The sequence below is a fragment of the Rattus norvegicus genome, chromosome 4, assembly GCF_021556685.1.
Source record: "Rattus norvegicus strain SHRSP/BbbUtx chromosome 4, alternate assembly SHRSP_T2T, whole genome shotgun sequence".
NCBI lineage: Eukaryota > Metazoa > Chordata > Mammalia > Rodentia > Muridae > Rattus > Rattus norvegicus.
Genome location: NC_141537.1, coordinates 181,727,000 through 181,744,109, shown reverse-complemented (window position 1 = coordinate 181,744,109; position 17,110 = coordinate 181,727,000). Strand labels below are relative to the sequence as shown.

The following is a 17,110-nucleotide window of genomic DNA, read 5'->3' as shown; positions in this document are numbered from 1 at the left end:
GGCCTCAACTCCCCAATAAAAAGACATAGATTAACAAACTGGATACGCAATGAAGACCCTGCATTCTGCTGCCTACAGGAAACACACCTCAGAGACAAAGACAGACACTACCTCAGAGTGAAAGGCTGGAAAACAACTTTCCAAGCAAATGGTCAGAAGAAGCAAGCTGGAGTAGCCATTCTAATATCAAATAAAATCAATTTTCAATTAAAAGTCATCAAAAAAAGATAAGGAAGGACACTTCATATTCATCAAAGGAAAAATCCACCAAGATGAACTCTCAATCCTCATCTTCGGTTGGTTTATATACAAGTGTGCAATTTCTAGGCTTGAAAGTAAAATGATGCTATCTGGTGCTGGATAGAGGAGCCTTATTTTTTATTATGGCAGCTTGCTATTTTTGTAACATGGTGATTTGGTTGAACACAATAAAGTACAGTAGTAACTGAAAAAAAAAGAATAAAAAAAAAGTTTATTACTCATTTATTTAAGCCAGCATATGTAGCTTATCATGTGTGCAAACACATGTATGTATTGTCTATGTTAGTGTGGGTAGATGTGAATGTCGTCCTCCCATTCCACCTTGTCTGAGGTAGGCTCTCCTTGTTGTTCACCACTGAATATGCCAGGGTAGCTGGCTACAACCTTCTGAGAATTCTGTCTCTATGCCCCCGTCACTGTAGGAGAGCTAGGATTACAGGTGTTCAACTTACCATGTCTGGCTTTACATGGGTGCTTAGGATCTGACCTCAGGCCCTCATATGTGCATGATAACAGCTTCACCACTGAGCCATCTCTCCAGACAGTTTTTATTAAGTAATGGCTATCCCAGCTTGGATAATGCTTTGCTGACCACCACACAAGCATCCCCCTTCTCACTGTTATCATCTCGGGGCTGCAGGCACATTCAAGGCCCGTCTTTTAAATGGACTCTCACGTTAGAATCCCTGCGACTATTTCAGAGTTTTAAAATAGATACTGCCTATGCTGTGCTGCCTCATCCATTCATCAAATAAGGGAAAGACTCTGAAAGCTCCACTATCTGAGCAGGGAATTAGTCACCGCTGAAGGGCAGAGAGAATCTTGGTAAAGATGCCACTGCCCATGAGCTAAGGGTAGCAGTCAGGACTGAGTTGCCTTCAGATGTACTCCTCTGAGCCTAAAAATCCAGGCCCAAAAGGAACATTCCAGAAGGTGCTGTCGCCAACCCCTGAAAGAGTAGCTCCTCTTATCTGTCTGGCAGCCAGTGGTCAGAAAGTTCTTCTTACAGCTAGCCTAATTCTCTTACACTCAAACTAAATTCATTTGTTGTTCTCGTGTATTCCAGAAAAATTAAGACCTTCACTGCATCAAATGCTCAGAGTGGGGAGATGGGAGTACACACGGGTTTTGATTACCTTTCACTGCACAATCGTAAGGTCTTCAACGTTCATGCATTTTGCTAAGGGAAGAACTGCTACGTTTGTCAAGAAACTAATTTGTAAGTAATGCCAACTGTTGAAATGTGCATACATCTGAAATTGCTATTTGAGAATTTTAAAGGAGTCCGTTCCAGCACTGATAGGTCTTACGATGAAAGAGTGACGGCAGCTGTAAGGTGGCCTTGCCAGGCACAGTGCTCAATGTGCAGTGTGCACAGCGTCTTCTTAAATCTATGCTATGTGTGAAGTAGGTGCCTTTCCAATTCAGGGACAAAGAGGCAGACTGAGTTCCATCACCAGTTACAGAACTACCACATGCCACCAGAGCTGTGCTCTGAAGGTGTCCAGCCATGTCATCAGCACTTTCACTTCAGTGAGCCTCGGTGCTGGGGCTCACTTGAGGCGGGCAGAGTGGGCAGCCCTCCCCTGAGCTCCACCTAGCCACAGAGAGCCTCTCTTGCTGAACAAAGAAGGCTGTTCTTAAAGCCAATTTCTTTGTAGCCAATTTTACTTTTCTCTTCTCTTTCCATTTTAAGAATTTTTTTTTCTATTTTTCGGAGCGGGGGACCGAACCCAGGGCCTTGCGGTTGCTAGGCAAGCGCTCTACCACTGAGCTAAATCCCCAACCCTTCTCTTTCCATTTTAAAAGGTATGGAAAAGCAAGGAATCTAAGCTTTCACAAATTGAAACATCCTAAGAATGTTAACAGAGCAGCTGGAGAGAAGGCTCAGTAGGTAAGAGCATTAGCTGCTCTTGCAGAGGACCTGTGTTCAGTTCCTACCACCTATAAGATGGCTTACAACCATCTACAACTCCAGTTCTAGAATATCTGATACCCTCCTCTGTCTTCCATAGGCATCAGACACACACATAGTATACATACATATACACAGGAAAAATATTCATACACATAAAATAAAATAAATAAATCTAAAAGATTTTTTTTCAAGAAGAATGTAATAACATTCTTAAAAATTAGTTGAGGAGCCCAATATGGTGGCATATGACTTTAATCTCAGCATTTTGGAAGCTGGGAGTTCAAGGTCAGCCTGGTCTACATAGCAAGTTCCAAGCCAGCAAGGGTCACATGAGTGAGACTCTACCTTTAAAAAAAATAAAATAAAATGGATGACCTAAGACTAGACGGTGTGAGCAACAGCAGAGCCTGGCTGACTCCAGCAACCTCTCTTCAGTGTTACCACATGAAACCAAGCTTTCATTTTCATAGCTATTTGATGTATCTTGACATCTGGTTAGGAATCTTCTCACCTCTGCCCTCAGCTGCACCTTCCCACAAAAAATGTAGACTCTCCCCTCTGGGGTCTTTACTTGGAGAAAATGTGGTCCAGCACCCAGCCTAAGGCTGGCTCTGATCCGTTGCCAAGGAGTTTCTACTACCATGGAGACAAGGGTCAAAATGAAAGACCCTTCCTGGGGTTGGGGATTTAGCTCAGTGGTAGAGTGTTTGCCTAGCAAGCACAAGGCACTGGGTTCGGTCCCCAGCTCCGAAAAAAAGAAAAAAAAAAAAAAAAAGAAAGAAAGACCCTTCCTAAAAGTTGCATATAAACCAACAATACGTTATAATTATAGAAAGCAAAATACGATATTTCAAAACCCCTAGAGAACAGGGGCTCTCTCTCTGGAGCATTCCCAATACTCCAGGAAGACCAAGTCTTTGAAGTTAGCCTGAGCTACACAGCTAGACAACAAACAGTCCAGCCTAGGTGTGTTTGCATGTCATATGGGTTTCCAGGGCAATAGTAGTACAAATCAAGCTGGGAAGCTAACCACAGGTAAGACTGACCCAACAAGCACACCATAAGACTGTGGGTGTGCCAGGCACTAGAAGAGCAAAGGGTATGAAAAAGTATATGGTGCTGTTGAGTCTACAACGGCACTGAAATGCAGTAAGAAGACTAACCCATATCAACACTGGGCGCCAAAACACCATGGCCTTGTAGGAATCTCTGATAAAAGCAGGGCTTTAGAATGAGAAAACATTCACGTACGCTATAGTGCCAGATACAAACTATTAGAGTAGGTGGCGCAGCTTAGCCTAACTAAATGCCAAGTGGCCGTGGAGGTTTGGTGGTTGCTCTTTAGAAGCTCATGAAGGCTGGGGAGCTGGAATGACACTGCAGTCACAGGACAGTAATCTACAAGTCTTCGCCTGGCCAGAACCTTCCCTTCCAGACAAACCTAAGTGAGGTCCCTACCACAGTCTGATCCTGACAAGTCCCTCTTTCATGAGTGCACCGCCCTTTCCTGATATGATGGAAACTTACTAATACATGCAGAAGACCCAGTGTGTGAGCGTCTATTTCTGGAAAGAGGTAATTCTTTCCAAAATTACTGAGTCAGAAATTTTACCAGCACTAGGTTTGGTTAAAAAGGGGGGAAAGTTATTTTTAGTTAAGTAAACAGAATGGACGTTCTGTCTCTTTCCAAGAGGCAAAGACTAAAGCTACACACAGCTGGCAAATTACTCCAGAAGGACTGGGGCAGAACTTGCTTTATAAAAACTTAAATTGCAAAAAGTATTTAATTACATGTAAATTCTAAGTTATTTTGCCTTTTTTAAAATTTACTAATTTAATTGACATTAAAAAGTATACTAATTTATAGTGTCATATGATCCTGGACGCCTGTGCACAACATGTAATGCTCCAATCAGTATAGTTATCTGATTTATAAAGCCTTCGAGATCAGGTTTCTCTACCCATTTGTTTTCTGACAACAAACACACTACAGCCTTCCTCAGGTATTTTCTGTGCAAACAGGAAACTCACCTTTAAGTACATTTTACATAAACTTCACTAAAATAAGACTATGTAACCCTCTGAGTTTCCTTCCTGTTGCTTCTTCACATGTAATTGTTTAAAGTAATTGCTGGTGCTTTGATTTAATCACAGCACACAGCAGGATGTGCAGGCTCCCCACAGATCTCCAGGTGCTTTCTAAGGAGAGACAATGGTGGTTACACAGCACTGTACTTCATACCTAATACCTTTGCAGCATACATTTTCAAAAGTAAAAATAAAAGCAATGTTGCATATAGTTCCCTACATACTTCAAGAGTGGTTGAAGTTAAAGAGTGGAAACTTCACTCTGTGAAGGAAGAGCGGGGTACCTACCAAGGTACACTTGGAGACAGCAGGTGTATTTTATTGCACAGTAGGGTGAACGTAGTCTGTCTGTTTTGCTCAGAGGTAAATGTGTTAGTGAACTTTTCACTGCTGTGACAAACACTGTGGGCCTGCAGTAAGGCAGAGCTCTGGTACATGGAGGCCAGAAGTAGTAAGAAAGAGAAGGGGCCAATAATGCCTCCAAATTAGACTCCATTAGTGAACTGGATTAATCTACTCATCAGGCCAACATCTTTACGATGCAGTCCTCTCCATGGGGCTCTTTCCAGGGAGACAATTCATATCCAAAGCACAGCAATGGGAGAAACGCACTCTAGGTGATGGTGAGACCCTGTCCTAAAATATCCGGAAGGAGAGAAGAAGAAATAGAAGGAACACAGTGTGGATGAATCAGATCCATCATGGCTTCACTCTATTCTAGCTAGTAATGGGCACACGCAAACACCATGCTCCTCCATTTACTTTTTCTGTAGAATTCGGGAGGGACATCCTAGCTGGGTGTAATAGTTAATACTGATGTCAACTTGACAGAGTTTAGAATCACCTTGAAGACAAGTTGTCGTGCAAGTTTCTGGATTAGGCTGAGGTGGCACACAGCCTAGATGTAGGCAGTGCCAACCCACAGACTGAAGTCTTATCTGAATAAAAGGAAAAAGCAAACTGAGCGCTAGTATTCACTTCTCTCTGCTTCCTGGCTGCAAGTATGACGTGGTCAGCTGCTTCAGGCTCCTGCTCCACCCCTTCCCACCATGGTAGACTGTACCCTCATACTGAATCAAAATGAACCCCTCCTTCCCAACATTGTTTTAACTAGGTATTCTGTCACAATGACAACAGGAGGGTGGCACATGCCTTTAATTCCAGCACTTTGGAGGCTGATACCAGAGACTATGAGATCAAGGTAAGCCTGGACTAATACTTTTATCACATGTATTTCAAATGTGTGGCCAGCCACAGCAAGGGGCTAACCGGTTAGTGTTCATGCGGCCATGCCAGCAGTAACTTGGTGCCTGGTTCTCAGTTTACCTAAGGAAGGGCAAGGGCTGCTGAGTTATTTCAGTTCCCCTTCTGCAACAACATAAATGTTGGATTTATAAGACCATTAGGACCTCTCAAGTGTCATCAGTGTACACTGTGACCACATGAAGTAACTTCATCTCCTCATTATTTTAGAGATATTTGGAGAATGCATCCCATGTACTATGATTTGGATGGAATGCAATTGGCTTGGTGCATACAACACCAAGGCAGTGTAAGCCTGGTGCTAAGCCTGACAGACTGGAAAGAGTAGAGAAAAGAGTGGCCAAAGAAAGATAGGACTGGATAGGGCAGGAGACCAGACAGGGAAGGACCATGACTGTGAAGCCAGGGAGCTCAAGCACTGCTGTGGAAAGCCATGCTCGATAGAGACTTTAGTCGGGATGTGTGCTCCAGCTCACAGCGCAGACAGTCAGCAGGGCAGGAGAGCGCATCTGGTGGTTAACAGATGCTTGGAGGACAAAGAAAGGAAGGAGGAAGGGAGGCTTACTTGGCAGTTAGGAGACAGTGAGGACAGTCCAGCAGGCTGCGTTCCTGAGCCACAGCAGCATCAGTGGAGAGAGCTCTGAGACCTCAGTAAGTGTGTCCTTGGTTTTAGAGGGAAGAAAAGAGAGCACAGTAAGTTAAAGACATAAGGAACAGTTAAAGACAATAAAGGCACATAAAAAACAAACAAACAAAAAAAAAAGACAATAAAGGCAGCACACTCCTCCTCCACAGCAGAAAAGACTTTAGAAATGCAGAGCTCGGTCACACCTCTCTGAATCTTTCAGGACACATAGAAACTTTCAGGGTAAAGACATAAACCTTAGAGTTCACAGCTCATCTCCTGGGCTACAGATTCCAGGGCAACATCTTGCACACAGGAAGTGCCTAATTAACAGGGCCTATGTTTGAAGGTAATGAATGCCAAGCACAAAAAGCTAAGTCTGTTCTCCCTGGCCCCTGACACACAGTACAGGTGGCAACTCCCTGCTGTCTGGTAGACAGATCTTAGTGACATGATGGATGGGGCACACACACATGCAGGTAGCTCGTTTCCGATGGCTAAATACACGCTGTCATCTTCACACCTCCAATGACAATGTAGAATACCCTCCATGTTTTATTGACCCAGCAGGATTTTTTCATAACAGGTATCTTATCTTATATCTGTGCCTCACAGAACTGTGCATCAGAAGCAGCATTAGAAAAAGAGTAGTCTAAGCCACTCAAACTATGTGGACTTTCACTTCAACTTTTATACTACAACAGCATTTCCCCTCCATACTATTTGTGGCTGACTTGGTGGTGTACACCTAAAATCCTAGCACTTGAGACGGGAAGATCAGTAGTTCAAGACCTCAGCTACATAGTGAGTTTGAGGTCAGCCTGGTCTAAATGAGATCTTGTGAGGGAACACCTGATTGACAGGCAAGAGGCCCTAAGTAGCATAAAGATCCAGCACTGAAGAGAAACACTGAACAGATTTAAAAGTTAAACATCACTCGCAGTCGTCAGATGAAGATGTAGAACTCTCAGCTCCTCCAGCACCATGCCTACATGGGTGCTGCCATGCTCCCACCTTGACGATAATGGACTGAACCTCTGAACCTGTAAGCCAGCCCCAATTAAATGTTGGGGTTTTTTTTAAATGTTGTTCTTTATTTAAAAAAAAAGTTAAATACAAAAACATAGGGCACCTCTTCTAGACACGCCCCACTGCTGATGACTGCTGTGCTGAAGTTTCTGCCTCTTCTATTTATCCCCTCCATTACTTATTCTCCCGTCTACTGAGACAAGGTCTTGCTCCACAGCTTGGGTTAGCTTTAAACTGCTGCCCTCCTACCTCAGCCACCCAAGTGCTAGGGCTACCGGAGTGTGCCTCCATGCCTACTGGTATCAGCTCTGTCTAACAAACATCGAAACCTTGAAATCTGTTCAGTCTATTCCACATTCCTAAGTTTAAAGAACATTAGCACTACTGCAAAGTTACTGTCAACGTAAACTCTGTCGTGTGCCAGGTAATTAACACACGTTAAGACCTGACACACATCATCTCTTCCTGTATCCTAAGATGGCACTTCATTTTGCAGCAGACACTGGTGCTATGAAGAGATATATATCTTACTCCAAGTCTCACAGTCAACACCAGCCTGATTCCATCCAAGCTTTCCCTTCAACTGTTCAGTTCTGTCCCTCCCAAGTGACGTCAGGTATCCAGGAAGGCACTTCTTATTCCTGAGTTAAGGATAAAGAAGTTTCAAACTTGAAAAGTTGCTGACATTTAGAGATGCAAAAGTAAAAAAGAAGCCACTCTGAGTGACTAGCTCAGGCCCCTCTCACCCCCTCCAAGATTGAACTTGGCTCTAAGAAGCAAATTACCTGTTCCCTGGGAATCAGCAGAGAAGACAGTCCCTACCCTTGTTTAAAGTTAATAGATAAACTCGCACAGTAAAGAAGATAAGAAAATCATATACAATGGCTCTGTCAGCCTTGCATCAAGTCAAGGTACTGAGGATCTTTAAAACTGAAGTTTCCTTTCACGCCCAAGGCTTCTCACAGCTCACAAGAGCTAACTACTGTTAACTGTTGTCTGTCCCTGTACAGTAGGCACCAAGCTCTTTCCTCAAAATATAAATCTTCCATCCTTTTAAAAACGGAGACAGGGTATCTCTGCAGATTGTGCTGGCTTCAAATGCTGCATCCTCCTGTGTCAGGCTCCCTTGTGCTGGGCTCATGGATGTACAACACCATGCCCAGCTCCAAAGTCAGGTTCCCAGAGTCATGAATCCCAGTACTGTAGAGAATCTGACAGGTACTGTGTGTGATGAGATGACTACTAGGAAAACAAGACCAGCCATGCAGACAAGGAAGCCGGACTGTGTTTATGTCTTCCTAGTATCCATTTCACACACACGGAAACTGTCAAACCTTCTGTTGTGTTGGCTCTGAGAATGTCTACAATTAAGTCCTTCCCAAGCAAGCAGGTTCAACAGCTCTGATACCCTGTGTACACAGGGACAGTGGGCTGTGAGAATACAAAACACAAAGCACAGGCAGTTTTGTATCTCAAGGAGAATGGCAAAAGAATCCACTCAAAATACACAGAGGCACGATCCAGTCATCATATACGGAAATCTGGATTTCCTTCTATGACAAATATGGAATTCAATCAGTAAGATGCCTTCCATACAGAGAGCTCATTTTTAGTCCTTATTTGACTACAGAAAGTCGGGAAAGGAGAGACTTTTCCTCTCCTTCCTTGAGGAGGCAAGAGAGGAAAATGTAATATTTAAAGTTGATGGCACAATTTAAAAACTTTCCACTAACGTACACACCCAGCTGAGTCACAGGCCTAGCCCTCAGTAGGTCACCTCAATCCTGGCCTTCTTAACCAAGGTCCTTTTAGCTCTGTCCATTCTCTTTGTAACTGAAGGGGTGAGAAGCCCCACCACTATAGACCCATGGGGTTTGCTAGCCAGCCAGCCTAGACTTCTTAATGTGTTCCAGACCAGTGTGCGAGATTTTGCTTCAAGAATGTTTCTCAGGATGATGATTGTGGGTACACAGACAGACAGACAGACAGACAGAGAGAATATATGAATGAAAGAGAGAGGAGGGATGAGAGAATGGCTGGCTGTCTCTCTCAGGATAACTATATCCAAGTGGACAAGAACTTCAAGCCTGAGAGCTGGCAGAGGCCTCTGGGGTGTTTTCTATTCTGTCACTCACTGGCTCTCTTCATGGCACAGAGCCTATGCAAAACTGAGTTAAAGACACCAGCATCTGACATTTTTAGATCTTTGTCAACTCACTAAGACCCACGAAGTGTTCACATGGGACCCTCCAGCAACTCAGCTCTAAGCTTTGCTCTTGTATTTACAGTGCACGGTCCTACGTATCACACTGAGTTTTCCCAATCTCTGGCTACAAAATTTTTAGGTAAAGTCTCTTAAAACTATAAATAAATATTTCTTTAGAGCTCAAGTTGATCCATGTGCCTACTTCTAACATTTCACAAGGACACTGCTGGGTTACAGTCCCATCCATCCCTACTGCTGTGTGATCTTAGGCAAGTGACTCCATCTCTCTAGGTCTTGTGCTCTCATGCATAGAAAAGATGCCTGTGAGATACTGGTCACAAGAAAGGACCAATCTGAAGAACGGCCGCTGTCACTGTCAGCATATCATTCCTGTGCTACAGTCGTTACACTGCTAACCCGTCACCATCCTACTAATGAGAGGGAAGTCCATCAGGAGACAGTCAGGATCTCTGAACTGTAAGCCAAGGGAAATAACATGTGAACAGGCAAACAACACATACCACTAGGAACTTCAGTCTATGACTATACCATAAGACCCAAGAGAATGTCAGTTTAAGATTCATCTGGGTTAGCCGTCTTCCCAGGGCTTTGCACAGAGGCAAAAGCAGGAAGATGAGACGTTCGTGCTCATCCTTGGCTACACAGGAGTTCAAGGACAGCCTGAGTTAATAAGAGACCCTATTTCAAAACATAACAAACAAGATACATTTGATCTACTACTATAGATCTTACATCTGGTGAGCCAGGGAAGTCTTCAACTCCATTACAACATGGGAATAAAATAATAGTGTGATGGCTAGTTTTATATCAACTAGATACAAGGTTACTGGAGTAAAAGGGTACCTCAATTAAGAAAATGCCCAGGGTTGTAGGCAGGTCAATAGGTCATTTTCATACTTAGTGGTTGATACAGGAGGGTCCAACCCATTGTGGGTGGTGTCACTCCTGTGATGGTGGTCCTGGGAGCAAGCCAGTAAACAGCATTCCTTCATGGCCTCTGCTTCAGTTTCTGCCTCCTGGTTCCAATTCCCTTTGAGTTCCTGTCCTGACTCCCTCATGAGGGACTGTAACATGGGAAGTAAGCTTAAGTAAACCCTTTCCTCCCCAAGTCTTTGGTCATGGTGTTTTATCACAGCAATATTAACCCTAACTAGAACAAAGTGATCAGAACAAGGTAGTTAAATAGACTATTTTCCCCCTTAGGAAGGGAGGAGAAAGTCACAGCAAACAATGGTCCTGAGAACTGAAAATTATGGGTAATAAAATATATGTGCCATGAATAGCTCATTGCCACAGATGTGCAGAATATTCAGGACTGTGTAGAAGGTTCACTTCCACATAATCAAAGTCTTTACAATGTCAAATTACAATAAAGATCACAGAAGTAAGCAGAAGATCTATATGACACACAAGGAAGGACTGAGCACACTGGTGGTGACATTATGATTGTTTTTGGTAGCTCTCTGCTTCAGGCACTGGTCTAAATGCTGACCCATTTTCCAGTTCCTGGGAAATTTTAACATGAGATTTTAACTAAGATTATTCTAGGGCTTTCATTTTGTCAAATATAATCTGGCAAGCATTTTAAACTACTGAGCCACCCAGAAGGACCCAGTAAGAGGCAGCACTGAGTAAGGGAAGAGGTCAGGTAGGCCAGGCGTCCTGATCCTAGTGGCTGGCTGTGCAGCGTGATCACCAGGCTCAGAGCCACCCACCATTCTTAGAACCAAAGGGACACTTTGTGTTGTATAAACATGCATACTTTCCTTTTCTTTTTTCCTTTGTGATTCTTCTGTCAGCTGAATAAAGAAAGAAAATATGTACACAGTGAGAAAAATTTTAAGTGGAATATAAGAATTCAGAAGCTTTCAAGATTATGGCAGGTTGAGACTAAAGAGTCATTTAATATAGGCAGAACTCCACAGAAGCCTTCTATTTTATATTTCAAATCAAACCTCTGAATTAAAAAGGAGTTTTTTTTTTAACTAGTACATCAGTAATAAAACTAATAAAAGAATTTCTGGTTTTGGGTTGTTTGTTTTGACCAAAACTTCCTCTGGTACAAGTAACTGAACAGAAGCTGAGACTCATGAAGGTCCAGGCCAGCCTATGTAGGAAAAGCTTGAGACTCAACTGAAAAACAAAACCTGATGTGATCTTACACATACATGTACATGCACACATGGATCTTACACATTCATGTACATGCACTCATGGATCTTACACATGCATGTACATGCGCACGTGGATTTCCTATCCCCTTCTGAAAACAAGGCCAGGAGGAAGGCTGCATTAGGCCGCAGGAGTCATCTTTTCTCCTTCACACCTTTTGGCATTTTCTAAGTTCCTAAAGAGCACTGTATGCCTTACTCCTGGGAGAAATTACAAGTAATTTCAGTCTGCATGTGTAAGAAGAGCTACTCAGACTTGTATCAGAAATGACTGTAAAAGTGTCCTTGGCCTTGTGTCTGACTCTGGGAGAGCACCTTTCCCTGGGTTCAGCATCCTCAACAAAGCTGAGGACTCACCTAAATTTTTTGGCTCTATTACCTAATCTCATGTTTCTACTGTCTGTACACATTTCAGCTTAAACATCTAAGAGTTAACTGCCATATCTGACCATGGCAGTGTCCCCACTGGCACCCAGGCAAGAAGCCTAGAAAGCAGCTGGTCTTTGTCTCCCCTTTACCCACATTAAATTCATTCATAAATTCTTAAATCCTTCATCCCTCCATCAGTGACCATGCTGCAGGACCTGTCTGCTGAAGCAGCGTGAAGGCAAGCTTACAGACACCAGCCTCACCTCTAAGCACTGCTCCTACTTTAGAACTGGAATAATGCCACAGCTTGGCACAAAATCTCTTAAAGTCTGGGCTCAGTTTTCATTAAATTCTGTAACGTGACCCACTCTAACTAAGTTTATTTTCTACCATCCATTAGTCCCCTCCTTCAACAACCAAATGGTATGCTAAAATCAATCTTACCATGAAGCCATGACAATCTAAATTTTAAAATGGCCCTTCCTGGGGTTGGGGATTTAGCTCAGTGGTAGAGCACTTGCCTAGCAAGCGCAAGGCCCTGGGTTCGATCCTCAGCTCCAAAAAAAAAGGAAAAAAAATGGCCCTTCCTCAGGACTCAGAAGTTTAGCTCAGGAGCAGAGTGTGTGCTTATCAAGTACAGAGCTAAGTGCCATCTCCTGTGCCAGGAACAACAACAACAACAACAACAACAAACTGTGAGAGGGAACTAGTTCAGTCCACAAGGATGAGCTAGGCAATCATGAGTACCTGAGTTCCACCCTAAGAACTTATGTAGAAAATCCAGGCATAGGCCTGAACAGACAGCTCATTGGTTAGGAGTGACCCCATGCTCTTTCAGAGGACTGGAATCTAGTTCACAGCACCCACATCAGATGGCTCACAACTATCTCTAATTCTAGCTCCAAGGGATCTGACACCTTCTTCTGAACTCCAAAGGGCCCTGTACTTACACAAGCACACTCTTACATACAGACACATACATATGCACATAAAAATATTAAAATAAAAAGCTACCCTAACATAAAGTAGACAGCAACCCTGAGGAACAACAACCAAGGTTGACCATTGGTGTCTACAAGGACATACATACATACAGATGCAAAAATGTTCCTTCTTTTTCCTTCTATTTGCATTTAAAGAAAATAATGAATTTTCCCTCCTTTGCTAGGATATTTGTGTTTCCAACTTCAAGTGCCAGAACTCGTGTGGCACTTATCATCAATCTCACAATAAAATGTTAAACAACATAAGCCCATGAAGGTAGATTTACAGTCGTGTGTGCTGCAACCATAAGGTTCCATACTTGATCTGCAGAGCCTTCCCATAGCTACTCTCCATGATACTCAGGATAATGCTGACCGTATAGAAATGCTCAAATGTTGCTGACTCATCTAGCAAAACGCACAATCAAGCTCCAGCCCAGGCTCTTGTTAATACACACAGAGCAACTTAGGCGGGTCAAGTGCAGTCCTAGGGGTTCGAGAGAAAGAAGACTGCTGAGATGCACTGTTCTGTGGGAGGCCCTTCAAGTGCAGTGACAGCAAGGAGAACAAGGACAGTAGCTAAACCCTACACCAAGGACAACAGAGTTGTTTCTGGGTATCCTCTAAGATGTCAGTGACTGAGAATCTCAAATGCTTCCTTCCCATCTCCAAAGAAAAGGCAGTAGGGTTTACAAGGTGCTTAGACTGCAGAGAAAGTCTGAACTCCCCAAGAGAGTCCTGCTTGGGAGACGCTGCCACCTAAGCCATGAGTCATCACTCTGAGTTGGTCCACTGCAGGCCTCTTGTGAAGAGGCAGTTTTCACACACAGTGGCACTAACCTGCATTCACCCCTCAAGTTAGCTCTCAGGTTTTCTACATAAGCTGTCCTTCACCCACTAACTGTTTGTAAACACGGAATGAGAAGGACATGAAGTACCTCATTAAATCAGCCCCTACAGCAAATACTTGTTTCATTCTAAGTGTACTAAACACACACCTGTTTGTATTACTCTAAACCAAGAGCCACTTCAAAAAGTCAACAGTCAGATGCATTTTCACAAGAAAAATGCTACATGTGGTAGTGCACCTGTCATCCCACTTGGGAGGCTAAGGCAAGAGAACCTCGAGTTCCAGGCCAGCCTGTCTCAATAAACAAACTAATAATAAAAATTTCAAAATGTACTGTTTTAGAATGTTCAACTTACCAATACCTAGCAAGTTTTAAAGTGCTTTCTCTAAGGAAGTACTTTAATTTGTCTATCTCATATCAAATCAATTAAAATACATGGAACTTATCAAATATAAACTATGAAACTTACTTTTTACCATTTGGGGCTCAAATCAAGACCTTCAAACATATTAGGAAAAGTCTGAACTACAGAGAGACAGCCTCGTTGACATCTCTGTTTTGCAAATTGGTATTTTCCTTTAAATTTAAAGATGTATTTGAATTCAATTTCGATGTGAAATGATCGGGTTCTCAATACAGGCATCACTAGTGCCCAGACTCAAGTTCTAGGAAAGAAGTTTTTAACTGTGAGTGCTCTTCTACTGAGTGGGTGACACGGAGGAGACAGAAATGGAGCCTGACTGGTCGGTACTGCAGCGTACAGGAAGGGACTGCTGGTGAGCTTCAGTGGCGAACAGTACAGCATGCACAACCCCTGCCTGGCACTTAATGAGGAGCATGACTTCAGAGCAGTGGCCTGTGAACTATGTGTTACAAGAACAAACGGATAGGGTGTTAGCAACAAGATGGCTTAGATCCCTCTCTCTTGCAAACCCAGCAAGCCCGTAAGACCATGACTGGAAGCTGGGTACTCAACAAAGAAATCACTTGACCCTTCATCAGCAAGCATCACAAAGAAGGAGGGTAGGACAGGGCTCTGGATTGGATGCAGCAATGGCAGGAGAGCAGAGGCATCAAATGCACTGATACTCTAGAGACAGGAGCTGATGCAGAAATGAGCTGAGGTAACAAGGACCTCGACTTTGAGGATATCTACTAGAAAACTCCCAAAGCTAAAATCAAGACTTTTAGAGAGCCTTGCTAAAGCAGTCTATTATGTCTCATACAGTGAAAGAAATATTCTAGACATCAACGTGACCACTGGAAGGAAGTGAGCTGACTGACTGGAGGGCAATTAAGCACAGAATTCTGGAGTTTGGTATGCTAGCTGGAAACAGGAATGTGGGACACAATCAGGGAACACAAATTACAAAATGTTCAGAACAAAGCAAAGCCAATCCTGCTTGAGATGCTAAGGGAGTGTGAGTCATGTTTAGGAAGCTCTCAAGAATAGAATTCTAGTGAAACTGGCTTTGATTAATTAGCCCAACAAACGCCAAGCATCACTGTGCGCCAGCACTGCTCCTGGGATACAGGTCATTGATATGAAGGCCTTATGGTCTGATGGGGGAAGGGTGATGCAAAGCCTAGGTACTCAGAGACACATTCAAAATGTATGGACAGTCTTGGAGAAAATGTCATTGTGGGAGTTTACAGGAGGTAGGAAAGGATGGATTGGAGCTCTGGGACAGGAGGATACTTAGTACCATGCTGCTATTTCTCCTGACAGCAAAGCTCTGGGACAGTCCTCTGGGACTTCTCTGGACGGATTTCACAAGTTGTACTCTACTAAGGGAGGGCAACTGCACTCAGAATTAGATGTATCTGGAGACTGATTAAACACCATGGCTCAATGTAAGGTGAACAAGTTGGCAAATGCCTGTCTCCATCCTATCACTATACTCAAACAGGCCAAGAAGACACAAGAAAGACCCAGTTCAAAGCCAACTTAGGCTACATAGTGAGACCCTACGCTACAAAAACAAACTAAACAAACCTAAAATTGTTCATAAATTTTGCAGCACTCATTTGACTTACCACCATCAGTAGACTGGGAAAGAATTTTAGACAACATCCTTACTGTAATTCTAGGGTTACCCACCAAGATCTGGGAAGAATAACCCAAAGCAGGATACCAGAGTCAAAATCCAAGCAATTCAACAGAAGAGTAGCTTAAATTTAATACAGAAAATACAAATTATATTTGAATTAATATTGTTTAATCAAACGTGGGACTGGGAAGATGAAAAGTGCCTGCTGAATAAGTATGAGGGGCCTGAGTTTGGGTCATGGTAGCATACACGTATGTCATGGGGAGGCATAGATAGGCAGATCCTAGAGGTCACTAACAGGCCAGGACAGCTGACTTGGTGGGCTACAGGTTTAGGAAAGACCAGGGCGAGTTAATAAGAGGGGGTGGTAGGATGAGATGCACTTGATGTTTGGTCCTCAGCTAGTGGAACTATATGGGAAGGATTAGGAGGTGTGAAGGAGGTGGTCACTGGAGACAGGTTTCAAAAGCCTCCCATCATTCCTAATGCACTGTTGCTGACTCCTGCCTGCAGACTGGAATTCGAGCTCGCAACTGCTGCTCCAGCTGCCTGCCACCATGCCTTTGCTCTACATCATAAACTAACCTTCGGAAACCATGAGTCCAATTAAACTCTTTTGTAAGCTCCCTTGGTCATGGTATTTTATTGTAGCCATAGGACAAAAAATACAACAGAGAACTATCAGTCTAGGGTGAGGAAGCAAGAGTTAACAAGCAAGGTTTTACTCTGAACGCTCCAGTCTGTCTGAGGACCAAGTGCACTGTACACATCCAGAGTGAGGCAAGTCAGTATCTTTACAAGGAGACCAAACACATCAGGTTATCCTGGCTTAGTGACTCCCTATTGATATTACCCACTTTATTAGACTGTCACTTCCCAAGGAGGTTCCCCTGTAGGGGGCAGTATGCTGACAGCAGCTTCATTCTACTCACAGCTTATGAACAAAGTTAATTAGTAATCCTATTTATACTGCAGGCTCCCAATCACTTGGCAAATTCAACAAATTCCCCAAACCTGATGACTTCTAGACTCAAAAATCTTCACAGGCACAAATCTAGAAAGGGGAGTCAGGTTCTGAACATCTACAAGTGCCCATCAAAAACTGACATAATAAAGACACAGAGAGGAGTGGGAAGGAAGGTAAAACATGCAGAATCCATATTTGAATGATGAAATAAAAATATTCACTTTTAACAGAGGACATAAGATAGTCATCATCAAATACTTCTTTTGCTCTCCTAATAAATTACTTAACCCTGTGGTAAGGGCAGACC

The 17,110-nt window shown here is 43.2% G+C and overlaps 1 protein-coding gene across 4 annotated transcripts in view; it reads right to left on the bottom strand.

Moving 5' to 3' along the window:
- The window catches only part of Stk38l (serine/threonine kinase 38 like), a 59,704-nt gene that overhangs the window by 31,659 nt on the left and 10,935 nt on the right, over positions 1-17,110 (bottom strand). For 2 of the 4 annotated variants that reach the window (XM_087659385.1, NM_001083336.3), the window contains 1 exon segment: positions 6,096-6,192. The exons of the other annotated variants lie outside the window; for them this stretch is intronic. The gene's annotated coding sequence lies outside the window, so the exon portion shown is untranslated. 4 annotated transcript variants of the gene reach the window in all.